This window comes from Notothenia rossii (genome assembly GCF_949606895.1).
Source record: "Notothenia rossii genome assembly, chromosome: 3".
In the NCBI taxonomy this organism is placed as follows: Eukaryota; Metazoa; Chordata; class Actinopteri; order Perciformes; family Nototheniidae; genus Notothenia; species Notothenia rossii.
Genome location: NC_136901.1, coordinates 62,332,049 through 62,347,733, shown reverse-complemented (window position 1 = coordinate 62,347,733; position 15,685 = coordinate 62,332,049). Strand labels below are relative to the sequence as shown.

Below are 15,685 nucleotides of genomic sequence, written 5' to 3'. Positions count from 1 at the left end.
CCTTTTTTAATAATTTACTATAATTTAGAAAGGTTTTTGTGAGAGAAATCAGTGTATATACCGTCCAATTGTTTTTCTTTATTAAACACGTAAATGGAAGAGCGTTTGAGAGGCCTTTTTGCTTTTTACCTTACTAAATGGTCAAATAGAGAACCGCAGTGACGCGTCGTAAAACCCGGAAGTAATTTAGCATTTTTAGCAATTCCGGTTCCTTCCTCAAAAAGCAATGCATTTTTTCCATAGGGTTTTGGAAAATAGCTCGAAATAAGGTCTGTGGTTGACACAAATTTAAGAGATAAATCACGTTTTGTTCTACGACATTAAATACATCAGCCGTGACCCCACTGGGGATTTTTGAAGAGTTTAAGTGTCTGAAAAACGATGGTTGTTACCGAGTGGCTGAATAGGACTACAGAAATTGTCGAGGCCGTTTTACGTCATTACGCCGAACACGTAAACACTCCCGCTAAGTTTGTTTTCCCCTGTGTTCTTCTTGAAAGCAAGTACCTGCCTATCTGTATATCTATATCTGACCATTAGAATCTGCATTTTTGAAATTGTCGTTTTTAACACCGTAGTTTTACAAATTATAGAATAATTAATTACCAGTGTTTTCCAATTTTACTCGGCAGTTCGTTTCGTTAGCTAACGTTAGCTAACGTTAGCTAACGTTAGCTAAAGCTAGCGCTACTAGTTAGCTACACAATGGTTTGTTGCTTCGCTCCGGGTTGCAGCCACAGGTCTTCGCATGAAACGTGCTTGTTCTATCGTTTCCCGGCCGATGTTTTCAAAAGGAGAATCTGGATTCGTGTCATGAGGTAAGCTGACGTTACATTTTTGTCCATGTCACGGTGAAATGTAAATGATGGGTAGTGACTGTATCGCCGGTTTAGAGATGGCGCTGCTGAAAAGACCGCAACATAAGTAAAGATAATGAATACATCCTATTAAAACCTGCGTGGCTTATATGATAAGTCTAATTAGTACAAGCAGCATAACGTTTCACCATGTAACTAAAGATTGTAGTCAGGGAAATCAGTTTGACATATTGAACTAATAACAAATCACCTCTGGCTGGCAGAGAACTCTCTGCTCCATAGCTTCTCTTGGACGTAAAATCACATGTACATTTTACATTTATATTCAATTTAATATTCCATCCCTCACATACTTTTGTATATATAATAACTTATATTTTGTTTTTCTTGTTATGCTGCTGCAACACAAACATTTCCCAAATTGGGATCAATACAGTAATATCTTATCTTAATTAATTAAGAAATATAACTATTATAATTAGTGTAGCTGCTGACACCTATTTTCAATATGGATTAATCTACCATTTATTTCTTTAGTTCAATTTTCATCTATAAAAATGTCAAAATAGTGAAAATGTTCCTGAGACTTATCGAAGTGCAAGGTTATATCTTTAGATGTTTTGTTTTAGCCTATGTACTGTATGTCTTAATGCTCTTATATGTGACGGTGTGACTTCCATGAAACTAATATTTTATATCTTCCCAAAAGACGAGCTGACAGGAAACCTAACACTCTATCAACCACAACATTACAAAGGCGAGTAAATGTAAATTAAAAATAATTAACAATTTTTTTATTTCTTCTTCTTTCTTGCAGTGAGGTGAAGCTGACCTTGCACTTGGTGCCAGTAAAGATGTTCCTCACGCAGGCTGAATGTTTCTCCTTCCTTACTGACACAGAAACCCTTGATTTGCAATGCTTCACTAATTGTCATTTCCCTGGCTCTGTAGGGACACTTTACCTCCAGCACAGCGGAAGACCCTACCAGACCATCTGGAGATGCCCCCAACAATCCTGATCGGGAGAGCCACAAATCTGACTCATGGACCTGCATCTGGGTTGCAGTGGTGAATGGCCTGACGCCCTCACATTCATTCATAGTCCCCCACTGTACAGACAAAACACCATCAAGGGCCTGTTGTTGCCCTAGCACCCTGGCAATAAAGGAAGCAGTCACACGCTTTGACCTCAGGACAGCTCCAAAGTTGCTGGCAGTCAACCTTCCTTTCCTGAACAAATGCCAGTTTGGGTTGGTTCGCTGACCAGTGGTAGCCACCTGAATTGCCCTCTGTTGCTCCTCAGACAATGCCATGCTTGCCACAATTGCCTCAGGTCCCTGATGCCCAACAGATTTGATAATTTCAGGAACAGTAAGTGTTTCCAAGCTGCAGTGTTCCTCTTCTGGCTCGGGGGAGAGAAGCCAAGAAATTCCTGAAAACCTGCCCCCGAGTCTGTCCCTCAGCCAGTCCCGATCTTCGGAGGTGGGCTCTCTTGTGAGCGGGTTAAATTAGTTATTGGTTTCAACAGTCACATTAAAACAGTTACTAAATCAGCTTACTATCACCTAAAGAACATATCTAGGATTAAAAGACTAATGTCACAGCAGGATTTGGAAAAATGTGTCCATGCTTTATCTTCAGTAGACTGGACTACTGCAATGGTGTCTTCACAGGTCTCACTAAAAAATCTATTAGAAAGCTGCAGCTGATTCAGAACACCGCTGCTCGAGTCCTCACTAACACTAAGAAAGAGGATCACATCACTCCTGTTCTGAAGTCTTTACTCTGGTTCCTCACTAACACAAAGAAAGTGGATCACATCACTCCAGTTCTGAAGGCTTTACACTGGCTTCCTGTGTGTCAAAGAATAGATTTCAAAAATACTGCTGCTGTTTATTAAGCACTGAATGGTTTAGGCCCAAAATACATTTCTGACCTCCTGCTAAATGATGAACCATCCAGATCTCTCAGGTCTTCAGGGACGGGTCAGCTTTCTGTCCCCAGAGTGAGAACTAAACATGGAGAAGCAGCATTCAGTTATTATGCTCCAAATATCTGGAACAAACTCCCAGAAACCTGCAGGTCCGCTAAAACTCTTACTACTTTTAAATCCAGGCTGAGGACTTTTCTTTTTGTCGCTGCTTTTAATTGAACTATTCATATCTTAGACTGCACTGTAACTTTTATCCATGTATTTTTTCTTTTAATGTTTATTTTATGAGCTTTTCTTTTTAATGACTGATTTTAAATGCCATTTTCTTAATGTCTTTCATTTTTTTTGTTAAGCACTTTGAATTGCCTTGTGTTGAAAAGTGCTATATAAATAAACTTGCCTTGCCTAATAAAGATTTCATGTGACACATACAATTGATTTGTTGATGGGAATTAATGTGAATAAATTAACTCTAGGTTAACGGTACTCTTGCTATCACTACTCACCGACACTATAAACCTTGTCCCTCATGCTAGCCCTGACAACACCGGTAAGCACACCTTCATCTAGGCTGCACTGTTTTACGTGTCCTGACTTGTAGTGGTTCTCTCCTCTATCTACACTCTTCTTGTCATCTTTGTAAAACGATATCAGACTGGTAATTGACACAGCCATGACTTCTAGTTAAATTCAGTGTGGCTAAAATGAAAAGCTTTGTTAAAATATGCAAGCACGCGAAAGTCAAATTCAGCTTTATTGTCAAAAATTCGACGTGTGTTATACATCCAGAAATATCGAAATATCGTTTTCCACAGTGTGACATGTATACATAAAACAAAACAAAAAGGGCCTAGATAAACGTGGTATACATTAAACAAAACAAAAAGGGCCTAGATAAACGGGGTATACAGTTTAAAATGTTAATATATTTAAAGTGTTCAAAGTGCAGTTTCAGTGCAAGTCAGTTGAAACGATCTTAAGTTGGCGTGACGTTGAAGTCGTGCGACCCTGCTGCTGTACTGGCTTGTAGTTCGTTGAAAGCATAACGTTAGTATTTTGCTTCTAGCGACTAGATTTATGATTCAAAAATGATAAAAGTAGGGTTGACATGTGGAGATTATCCGGCTGAACAAAACGTGATCCCTCTCTTAAATGTGTGTCAACCACAGACTTTATTTCGAGCTATTTTCCAAAATCCTATGGAGAATTTGCATTGGTTTTTGACAAAGGAACCGGAAGAAGTTTACTTCCGGGTTTTACGACGCGTCACTGCGGTTCTCTATGTTCATCGGAGCGAGGGGCGGGGCGAAACTCACGGAAGTGATTTCAAAACAAAAGCGATGATAATATTATAAACAAAGGGAAACAAGATGAATTTAGCAATCACAACGAAAACGGCCAGGACACATATTGAGCCCAGAAAATGAATGTTATTTTCCAGCGGTATCTCCTGTGAGACTGTAACCAGGGCACAGCAGGCAATATGGCCGCTCAAAGCAGCTTGACTTTACACTGTGTGGGATTGGTGGATTTGTGTGTCCGTCAAGGAAATCTCGGCCGGCATCCATCAAGTTCTGAAATGACCAATGGACATCGAGAAATCACTAAGGACCTACCCACCAAGTAAAAAAAAACATAAATCACGTGTCTCCCATCAGTTTACGTCTGTCAGGAGAGAGAGAGACAGAGAAAATGGCTATAAAAAAAAAAACAGTTGCCGGCTTCGCTAGAGATTTTTTTCGCTAGCAGCAGTGAAGATAGAGCCTCAGAACCTGAAGTCTTCAACTCTTCTGAAGAAGAAGAATACAAAGACAACAACAAAGTTCCATTTGGACATGGGTAAGTGTAAATATTACAGTAATAGTGTACTGGCAATGTGTGGGGAATACCGCGAAAAGTAACAATAGGTTTATTGATACATTTTTTATCGATAGTCATTAACTTTTTTTTGGGACAAAATGGACTCCATTAGCAAACGTTTACTCTGTGTTAAAGTTATTTTGGTGTGTAAAAGTGAGATTACATGTGTAGATGATTAAATTAATCATTTATTTGTCGCACAACGGAGACAAGATCTACCGTGGCTCAAGGGCCTTCACCAGAACCATCACCACCAAGGACCAGCAGACCAGCGTCACTACAGCTGCCTCCACCTCCATCTGCGGCTGCCACCAGGTCAAGATACACCTCAGCACAAAGGCTCCACCACAGCCATCACCTTCAACCCAGCCAGCAAGGAGGTCTCGTGGAGGTCTCGTATAGCACTTGTACACCTACACAGCAGCCCAAGTACCATCACCCCCATCTTCACAGCAGCCAAACCCACTGTTTTGGAAGACAGACAAAGACCTTGACACTGTTTTGACATTCATAATGAAGAGTTGGTTGAAAGTACTGATGTTCAATATTGTAAATAGTGAGATTTTCCAGTTTGTTATATTTATATAAATAGTTGGTTGAAAAAAACATATTTATAATAAATTGTTGGTTGAATAAAAAGTTTGAATGCTCAATTTGTATTTGTACACATCACATGAACCTTGGTATGTAATATGAAGTCATTAGTCAGTCCTAATGTATCTCAGTCCCTGCTGTGGTGAAAGTAGAGTGATAAACACCTGTTTTACTCAAAATTCGAATTAATATATTTTCATTTTAGACATGAATTACACATTTATATACAGTGTATTACTTCAGTGAATGCAACAGAGGCAAGAAACTAGAACAGGGGTCGGCAACCCCTGGCACGCGTGCCAGCATTGGCACGCGGCACCGTAACCAGTGGCACACTAGGAATAAGTGGAATAAGTGTGCAAACATTTTTAAATTGTATTTTCGGATCCTGAACGAGACCGTCGCCAGAGCGCGTCTCCCCGTTACCTGCAGAAGGAAGCCATGCACGTAACGCAGCCCCGCTCTCTTTATCTCCAGGTGACTTTCTGCCGCTTTCCTCCGTGGTGCAGTGCTGATCGTTTCAGCACGGAGGAAAGCACTTCACTAATTGCAGTACCCATAAGGAGCTGTACAAATGCCGCAGTTTTTGCGTGGCTGTGTATTTAGTTGAAATCCCAGTGGCGATCTGCTCATCTCTCATCTAAATAATATGCTACAAAGGGGCGGACTGGCCATCTGTGTGTTGAACTTTCCTGTCGGCTCCCAGACCGTAGTCGAGGAGGGCAGCAGCAACAAGGTTCAATAACCAACTTTAGCTTAAATGACTGGAGAGAGGTGAGCTCTTCTTGGGAGGTCGTTGCATTTATTTAGCTGTTCTTCTGTTTCACAAAATACATCACAGACCTCTGTTTTTCTGCTGCCTCTTTTCACTTCCAGAAACATACACGTTCCCTCACTGTTGCTCTACCATCCACAAACACACATGCACAAGCCACACCCCCCTCTCTCTCTCTCTCTCTCTCTCTCTCTCTCTCTCTCTCTCTTAAAGGGACAGCGACCTCATCTCACTGCATGAACCTAATATCATAACATGTGTGCTGCGGAAAATCACAGAACGGACGATTGCCCTTATTATTATGCCGTTTAAACCAATTGTTTAACAGTGTTTGTTAAATTCGGCATCATGTAAGTTGCACTGACATGATGTCCACACACTGCCCCCCCCCTGTTGATAATTCTCGATCGTTGGCCCGCTGATAAACATTTTTTTTTAAAATGGCACTTCATATGAAAAAGGTTGCCGACCCCTGAACTAGACCGACCAGAGTTGAATGGAAATAATCTGTTTTATTGGCTGACAGGTACCTATCCTGTGAGCTGTGACAATGTTTAAACTGTCAGTCGGACTCAGAATTTTTGAAGATGGACATAAGAACATCTTTTCTTGTCGGTAAACTTCCAAGATATGCGAACATGTAAGCAAAGCATAAATTACAGCTACGTTGAAGTTACTTTGAATCACGGGGGTAAGCTAAACCGTTAGCAAGTAGCTATAGCTAGCCAGATATATTAAATAAACACTTAGTCATACAATCTAAATGTAAGGTTTTTTAGCGTTACCTGGTGATTTAAAAAAAAGCTCTCTGGAAAACGTTGACTTACTGTTCGACATGAAGCTAGAAGCTACCTAACAGTACACAGTTGATACTGAGTTCTGTCAGTTAAATTGTTTCATAGTTAGTTTAGCTAAGCATCAACCTAGCAATGAAATGATGTTATGTGACAGTATTTCTGAGAAAAGGTCAGCTGAAATGGTGGCATGCCACTGCAAATACGTTCAAACATGCTGTCGACACGACAGCATGTTTGAACGTATTTGCAGCAGTAAATGTGGCTGTTTGGCCACTGACGTTGCCATGACAACACCTGAATTTAAATGTGCAACCTCTTTTTGTGACAGATTTTTATATGAAATTATAATTCTTCTGAATGATATTCCTATTGACAGCTAGTTTCTATGTGAACATTATGAGATGGACAGCCAGAGACAATACATTAAAAACAGTTGTGAAATACTATATGACAAAACAAGAATACAGTTTAAAAGGGGAGTGATTTGTAAAATATAAGAAAAATAAAATCTGTTTACAGTTCTGTTTCATATGGATGTTGAGAGATGTATCCATAGATCTCTTAATTGTGCTCTCAAAGTGCACCAGATTGAAGCTTTTAACTTCATTATTTAAAAAAAAATCTTCTGAGTACCAACTGCCAAGGACCTCATATAATGTATGTCATTAATGTTACATCACCCATTAAAATAATTTACTTTCCTTTTTCTCTTCTCTTAACTGAATAGCCCTGTCTTTACATATAATACAATGTAAAATCCTTTTCCTGCACCATTTGAAGGCTTCAAAACAGGCATTTTTACTGTATGTGTTTGGAGAAATGACACAATCAATGGCCCAGAATTGTACTTTATAAATTCTGAATCTTGTGGTGCTTGAAGAATTACACACTGGTTAAGCCAGCCAGGTTATATATGCCTTTTTTGGAGCCCTTTTTTGCAATATTTATTAAAATGTCAGTAGTTATTTAAACAAACCATCAATATTTTTATTAACTAACCAAAGTCAATTTAAATAGCGGGCAAAATGGGTTAACTGCCATGCATATGGTGTTTGATATAGTTTATGTTCAATTTCAACTATTTTAGGCAGAAAAACGTATATTGACCAAACCTTTTTTAATAGTTTACTATAATTTAGAAAGGTTTTTGTGAGAAATCATTTCAAAAGTAAATTTATTTTTCATTTTATATTTAAATTTGAAATGTTTGCACACAACGTTATTAATTTATACATTTGTATCAATTTAAAAAAATTATGAATCCATTTATTTTATTGTATTTCCTTGAGGCTGGGGAAGATATCATGTAGTTCAACATGCAAATGTTCTAAGGCAAGTAAGTATAAGTATAAAATTGAAAAGGAAATAAAATATGTTTCATCGGATAATGTGGATTTATTTTCTCTCACCTTGTAATTACACAATCAAACAATCTATAATTTATCTCTGGCCTTCACTCACAAAAAAACATTTTGTTGAATTGGACACATTTTTCGAAGCTCTATTGACTGACATGCAATGACTGGGACTGATGGAAGAATCGGCGAGGAATTATCTAGGAGCAGAGAAATAATCATAAGACAGCAGCATCATAAGAGGCCAACAAGAGTGACAAGAGTGTGTCAGTGTGCTGAAGGATAGACCAGCTATCCAGGCCAGTCTATAGACTTTCCAAAGGGTAAAAATGCTGCTGCCGGAGTACTGACTGGAAGTATTGCTGATATCATGTCTACCATATCCTCTTAAAATACTCTGTCCAACAATTTCAGTCTCATGAAGAAAGTTTTTTTTAACGCTTATTCAAAATAGCAGAGAAACATGCATTCTTGTTCTCATGAGGGGACATTGACAGAGGAGTACTGGAAAAGTACACAGTAAGTACTTCATAGTACTTGTGGGGGTAGTTTCACTAGTACTGAGTCAAACAGGATCAATCTCACGAAGAACTAATGGCAACAAAAAAGAATTCCCTCATCAAACTTAGCAGAAGTGGCTTGATTTTGTTCTCAGCAGGGGTCTTTGACGGAGTATTTCTCAATAAATACACAGTAAAAGTACTTCAATGTATTGTAAGTAGGAGGCTAACTAATACAAAGTCAAACAGTATCAATTTGAATTGAATTATTTGAAGTATTAAAGTAACGTGTTATGGCAGGAAAGTTAAATCTGGTATATTCATTTTAATGTCACCTTATATATATTCATGTGTGTTAAATTTGAAGGGACAAAGTATATTTTTCCTCCCCAATATATTGAGGTGAAGTCTTTGTGTTTAGAGAGGGATGTGAGCAGGGGACATCCTTATTTGGGGATAGCTCCAAAACTCTGGAATGTTTCCCTCATAAAAGAAGAGGGTGCGTTACATATGCTTAGGGCAAATGTGTGTGTTTTCATTGCAGTAAATATATGTTCTGCATGATTACTGTTCAACTATACCTCTGTTTTTATTCTTTCATGTGGGGGTACTAAATGGCTACAAACATTGTGGAGAAATTAGCTTAAACATGTTTTATCACTCTATATGAAATGGAAGCAGCTTTTATGACAGGGACGAGAGAGCATTTTCAGCATGTCAATTATCAGGGAAATCTACTTGTTTTAAATAGATGTGTGTGGTTAATTACTTTGTATTAATAATAACAGTATGTGTAAAGGAAGCTGGAAATATGCAATGTGAAACCTTTTATTTGAAGTAAGGATGTGAACAATAGCTCAAATGGCTGGAAAGGCTGCAGGACAAATGAGTGTGTTCTCTATATTGGGCCTGTGTGAAGTTTGACTATTTGAAAAGCATCTCTAATACTGCTTAAGAGCATAGGTAATGTGTTCCTCGTTATTATTGATATGAAAGTAATTTACATGTATTACGTATATTTAGCCAACTATAACAACTATATCTTAAAACATATTTTTAACTTGTGTGTGGTAACCTGAAGGGGAGGAAGATGGCCACAGAGACAAAGAGCCATAGAGGGGATGTGTGTGTGCTGGCTGCAAGATGTGAAATAAGATAAGGAAACTTGTTGTTTAGAGCAGGTTCGTTCCAGACACCAAAAGGTATCTGGTTTTCGTCAAACTGAAAGAGAATTTTTGTTTCCGGGTTTCTTCTGCTGTGTCGCGCTGATTGGGTACGACAGGCCATGTGTTGGTCTCTCCCAATAAGATGACCTCTGGGGGGAAGCATTCACACACCTCCTCCTGTGTTTTTAGTATGAAAGCCTGTGTTTTCCTTTGGTTCGCGCTCTTGTTTTTGACTGGCCGTTCCTGAGACGTGTCTCACACGGTGGTAGAACCTGAGCCTGGAGTACTCTGCAGAGTGCTTCGTGATTAGATGAAGTATTTGTATGTTTGTGCAGCAGATTATTGTTTAACCCTTATCCTGGCTGCTTTGAATTTTTCCTTCTTTTGAGAACCCGCTCATATAAGAACGGCGCGGAGCAGAGATTCTGCCCCAACAACTGTAGATACACGGATTGGGAAATCATTTCAAAAGTAAAAATTGTTTTCATTTTATATTTAGATTTGAAATGTTTGCACACAACATTATTAATTTATACATTTTTATCAATTTAAAAAAAAATTATGAATCCATTTATTTTATTGTGTTTCCTTGAGGCTGGGGAAGATATCCAGTATGTAGTTCAACATGTAAATGTTCTAATACAAGTAAGTATAACATGGAAAAGGAAATAAAATAGGTTTCATAGGATGTGGATTTATTTTTCTCTCACCTTCTAATTACACAATCAAACCGTAGTAACCGGTGTAATAATCACTGTTCCTTCAGCAGGATACTGTAATGATTCAAAGTGTGATGTTAGCAAACGAGTGCTTTTGTTTTGAAATCACTTCCGTGAGCCCCGCCCCTCACTCCAAGGACCATTAGACCATTTAGTGAGGTAAAAAGCAAAAAGGCCTCTCAGACGCTCTTTCGTTTACGTGTTTAATAAAGAAAAACAAATCGACGGTAGATACACGGATTCTGCGACCCAAGTTTTTCATTCATTGCATAACTACACCGTAGTTGTGTATATGATATGTCAATAAACCTTTGAAAACCTTGAAAGGGATGTGCAAAATAGCAATTATATACAGTTTTTAATTAACTATTAGTAGAGAATAACGATTAATGAATATACTTTATAGGGATCTGCAGATAAATGTTTAGTCTTCTCAAGCTCCAACAATCAAATATCTCTCCTGATTGTTGGCACTTTCCGTGAATTTTACTCAGGTGTATACTGAAGTCGGATTTAAGGGTTGATTATATTTCACATCATTAATCAGAATCTTCACAGTAACTAAAATAAATGTAGTGAAGTAATAATACCAGGTTAACCTCTGAATTGTAGTGGAGTAGAATTACAAAGTAAAAATTAGCTGTCATGTGGGTATATATTAATTAGACCCTCCAGAAAAACGCGGGCAAAAATCCTTGATTATGCGGGCTAAAAATTCCTTGATTATGCGGGCTAAAATCCTTGCGGGAAGTTGCGAAATATGCGGAAAGTTGCGAAATATGCTAAATATGCGGGAAAAAATAATAAATGTTTTTTTAAATATTGGGCTATCTTATTTATTTTCTCTCACAAACAACCTGCCACTAACGTTAAACCCCTTTACTATTCAATTGAACACATTCAATGTTTATTTATTGTAAAAGCAATTGGGCTATTTTAATCTCACACACACCCCCCCCCCCCCACCCCACACACACTTCTCCGCCTCATTCTGTTTTCATTTACTTGTTCGTTATCTGACCAGCTTCAATCTTGTAGGCTACTCGCCTCGTTTCTTGTAGCCCTCGAAAGGGTTTTGGAGGTTGATGCCTCGGTGAATGTGAGTTGTTTGGCTTTCTTGTCCGCAGCAGCAGAAAGCATTTTCGAATGTTTGAATGAATCAAAGTGGGTCGTCACGTCGATGTTCTCTTATGCTCCAACACACAGTTGCACGGGGTGCAGAATAGTTTCCCCCCACTTTTTGCCCGGTCTTTATTAGAAATGTTCGTCGGTAAATGAGATGGATTAGATTTTTTCATCTTGGTGTTTTCTCTATCGTGTGAGCTCCACACGTTCACTCTATACAGTGTTGTTTACATTCTGTGATGCGCGAGCTGATGACGTCACGTCAATACGAGTTACCTTTTTTTTTCCTCAACTTTGTGTGGAAAAATGCGGGGATTATGCGGCCTTTTGATAAATATGCGGCCTTTTAAAAATCTGCGCCATTTTACTGATTATGTCTGGAGGGTCTAATTAATGCTGCCCATTATGGATACAAGCGATTTTCACCCATTTAGTAATTACATGTTTTAAATTTGTACACATCAATTTGTTTCCTATCGCCTACACCTCCAGGGCTGTACACAATTTAATACTGTCAACTTCTAATTTTGGGAAAAACGAAAACGTCTTTTAAAACTACATTTCCCAGTAGAGACGTTCCATAGAAAACATTTTGCGAAACACAATAGCCAGCATGTGTAGTTCTCGGGGAGCGTTCAAGTCCAGTTTTGAATAGTCTGCCGTGGTTTCGTTCCATTTCAAAGAGCTTGACGCTCGGCGTAACCTTGGCGCACTGCCACTCAAACATCCAATCCCAGAGCTTGAAGATTAATCACGGGGTTTGTCAACGGGACTGTAGTCCCAAACGATAGCTGGGGATTATGGGTAGTGTAGTATCTTCGGCCATCCTAAACTGATTTTTTTTCGGATATCATATCGCATTAACAACACCACATCTGGCGTCACAGAGATCTTCTGTTACTGTCCTTTCTTCTTAGAGGAAGTACAGAAACACGTAACTCTGGATTTGTTTTAATGTTTGAGGTGCAATAAAAGACACAGCAGCTTGTTGGCATGTTAAAACTATTATTTTCTACCTCGCTCATGAGAGTAACAGCTGGCGAAATTACAGCCTCACCTACTGATTTCAAATGTGTGCTCTAAAATGATATTTATAAATGACTATTATCATTATTATAAGCAAGACAATAAATGGCAAAGATATATAGAAAATAAACGTATTTAAGATACGTTCATAACTAACGTAACGTGGGAGAAAATACGTTTTCTAGCTAAACTTAATTGAGAATGCAGTTTAGTTCTGTGGGAACGTCATTTTTAGGAGACAGGGTTGGTGGTACAGTGTGTAGGTGTGTGTGTGGTACATTGTATGCAGCGGACAGAAAGGTCTCAGTTGGTTTGGTGTCCTCTGCTTACTTTTAATACTTGTAAATAAAACGTTTGGCCCGTAATTTATTTCCCTCATTGTAGCGACCAGAGGGGGGGGGGGATATATCCAGTCTCTAATTGTGTTACGTTATTATGAGAGTGCTCTGTTTGATTCTGAAATGGTATATATGTATGTAAATATATACATATATATATGTGTGTTTGTGTGTGTGTGTGTGTGTGTGTGTGTGTGTGTGTGTGTGTGTGTGTGTGTGTGTGTGTGTGTGTGTGTGTCCGCACCTGTAGCCTGTTATTGTATCATTATACCGCGCTGTGAATGAATTAAAAGTAAATATATAAGTCATCATGAACACATCTGTCCATCAAACAGAGGGCTGCTGTGCCTCCTGTCATCATTAATGGACGTCTCTCATTTCTCTAACCGCCTGCTGCTTCCCCTCCTCTCTCCTCGGCTCCCCTCCTCCGCTCCTCCGCTCGCATCTCCTGTGGGCGGGACTAAGTCTCGAGGATAGGAGTCGAGGAGGGGAGTTAGAGAAATGAGAAATTTGTATTTCAATCAATTAAAGTTGTGATTCATATTCAATTTCTTAAAGTCTCTGCATTTGCGAGCTGTAACCAGGCAATTAATTGCAAAAAGTCCTCCAACTCATACGACCAAATATGCCGATTGTTCAGGCGCTTAATACGTTTTATAATCAAGTTTTAAAGTTTTCGCCCTCTAGTGCTCCCGTTGAATGCAAACGTTACAGATGGTCGTTTATTCACAAATAACCCTCTCTGGAAAATCCTAAATTGTAGGATAGTTTGGCCATTAAAACGCTTTTTGATTAGATTTCTAGCTAGAAGTGTATATTGTGCTTTTAGAATCCACGTCCAGTCGATATGTAGGATCTATAGTTTGATAGATATTACAAAAATGATTTGAGGCATGCGGCAGCCTCCATCTAAAGTTACGGGACGTTGAGACCGGAGAACAGTATTTCCGGTCTCAAAGTTTTCATAATAAAACCAATGATCAAATGACTTAACAGTGATATCTGCACAGGGTTGGGTTGTAACGGAATACATGTAACGGTGTTACGTAATCAGAATACACAAATCAAGTAACTGTATTGAGCCCGTGTTACATTTGAAAAAACGAGTAGGCCTAATCTGATTACAGTTACTTTCCTAAATCTGAAGTGAATACATTTTGGATTACTTATTGGAATTATTGGTGGAAAGATTTCCTCTCAACATTTAATATTCATTACTAGAGGTGCAGCCGAATCATCACAGCGCACAAAACCTATTACCGCCGCAGATGGACCAAAAAAGGGAACGTTTGAAAAAAAAAGGGCCGGGTCCGCTCAGTGAAACAATAACAACGAAACATGGAGGAACAGAAGTCTGCGTTTAAATCGTGTGTGTGTGTGTGTGTGTGTGTGTGTGTGTGTGTGTGTGTGTGTGTGTGTGTGTGTGTGTGTGTGTGTGTGTGTGTGTGTGTGTGTGTGTGTGTGTTTGTGTGTGTGTGAGGTGTGTGTGGTTAAAACACATCAGCCTGCGGTTGCTCTTAGCCTTTCTAATATTTCTGAAGGTAAACACACTGAAGGCGGTGCGTGAAAGGCACTGCGCGCTCCTCTTCTCAGAGGCTGAGTTAACCCTCCCGCTGCCTCCTGGTGCTGCAGATATTTCATGAAGTGAAGGAGGTTTTTCTTCTATAAAACAGCTGTGGGCAGCAGATACTGTGAGTGTCACAGGCATGAATACATGGGCCCTTTCTCATTTCATCAAATCCCCCCCCTCGACTCCTCGACTCCTCGGTCCTCCTGTAGTGACCCGGAAATGAATTTCAGCGCGCCATGTTGAAGGACATCTCATTTCTCCAAATGCACTTCGAGGATCGAAGGTCGAGGAAGCTCTCTGGAGGAGCTATAACCGAGGATACATTGATGATTCCTCCACGGTCCTCCACGGCTCCTTCGTGGATGCATTTACGGGAACAGAGATGTTTCAAAGAGTCGTGACGCGCGGCCGGACTTATCTCAGCCAATGACAGCTCTGATATATCCAGTCTCTGATAGTGTTACGTTATTATGAGAGTGCTCTGTTTGATTCTGAAATTGTATATATTTATATAAATATATACATATATATGTGTTTGTGTGTGTCCGTATCTGGAGCCTGTTATTGTCTCATTATACCGCACTGTGAATGAATTAAAAGTAAATATATAAGTCATCATGAACACATCTGTCCATCAGACAGAGGGCTGCTGTGCCTCCTGTCATCATTAATGGACGTCTCTTTAAAATGACCTCTCAGAGGAGAGGTTCCCCTCCTCGGCTCCTCGGCTCCTCCGCTCGCATCTCCTGTGGGCGGGACTAAGTCTTGAGGATAGGAATCGAGGAGGGGAGTCGTGGAGAGGAGTTAGAGAAATGAGAAAGGGCCATAGATCAAGGTAGACTGGTGCACACACTCTCCTGTTTTGCCAATCCGGTGGTTAAACAAGTATAGCTCTAAACCCCTGGCCGAAATGTCCTTAAAATGAAGTCCACATTCGACATTTTAATTCATGTCCTGCCAACATTGGCAGGACAGAATACGACTCGCCCGTTCTAAGCCATGTCCCTCACTCCTCACATATTAAGCTGCATCCCCGAAAAGTGTATTATGTTGTTACATCGTTTCAGATGTTACAGATGTAGCGATTCATTTCAGACCGTTTGAAATGC

The 15,685-nt window shown here is 39.4% G+C and overlaps 2 long non-coding RNA genes across 3 annotated transcripts; both read left to right on the top strand.

Moving 5' to 3' along the window:
- The first annotated feature begins 385 nt into the window (after positions 1–385).
- Positions 386–3,185, top strand: LOC307031868. The gene is made up of 2 exons (XR_013806093.1): positions 386–818; positions 1,636–3,185. It is a non-coding gene; the product is annotated as an uncharacterized lncRNA (long non-coding RNA).
- A 1,140-nt stretch (positions 3,186–4,325) lies between these two features.
- Positions 4,326–5,253, top strand: LOC307034217. 2 transcript variants are annotated; one of them, XR_013806825.1, is made up of 2 exons: positions 4,326–4,590; positions 4,825–5,253. It is a non-coding gene; the product is annotated as an uncharacterized lncRNA (long non-coding RNA). The 2 variants fall into 2 exon arrangements; XR_013806826.1 differs by having other exon boundaries at positions 4,820–5,253.
- The last annotated feature ends 10,432 nt before the right edge of the window (positions 5,254–15,685 follow it).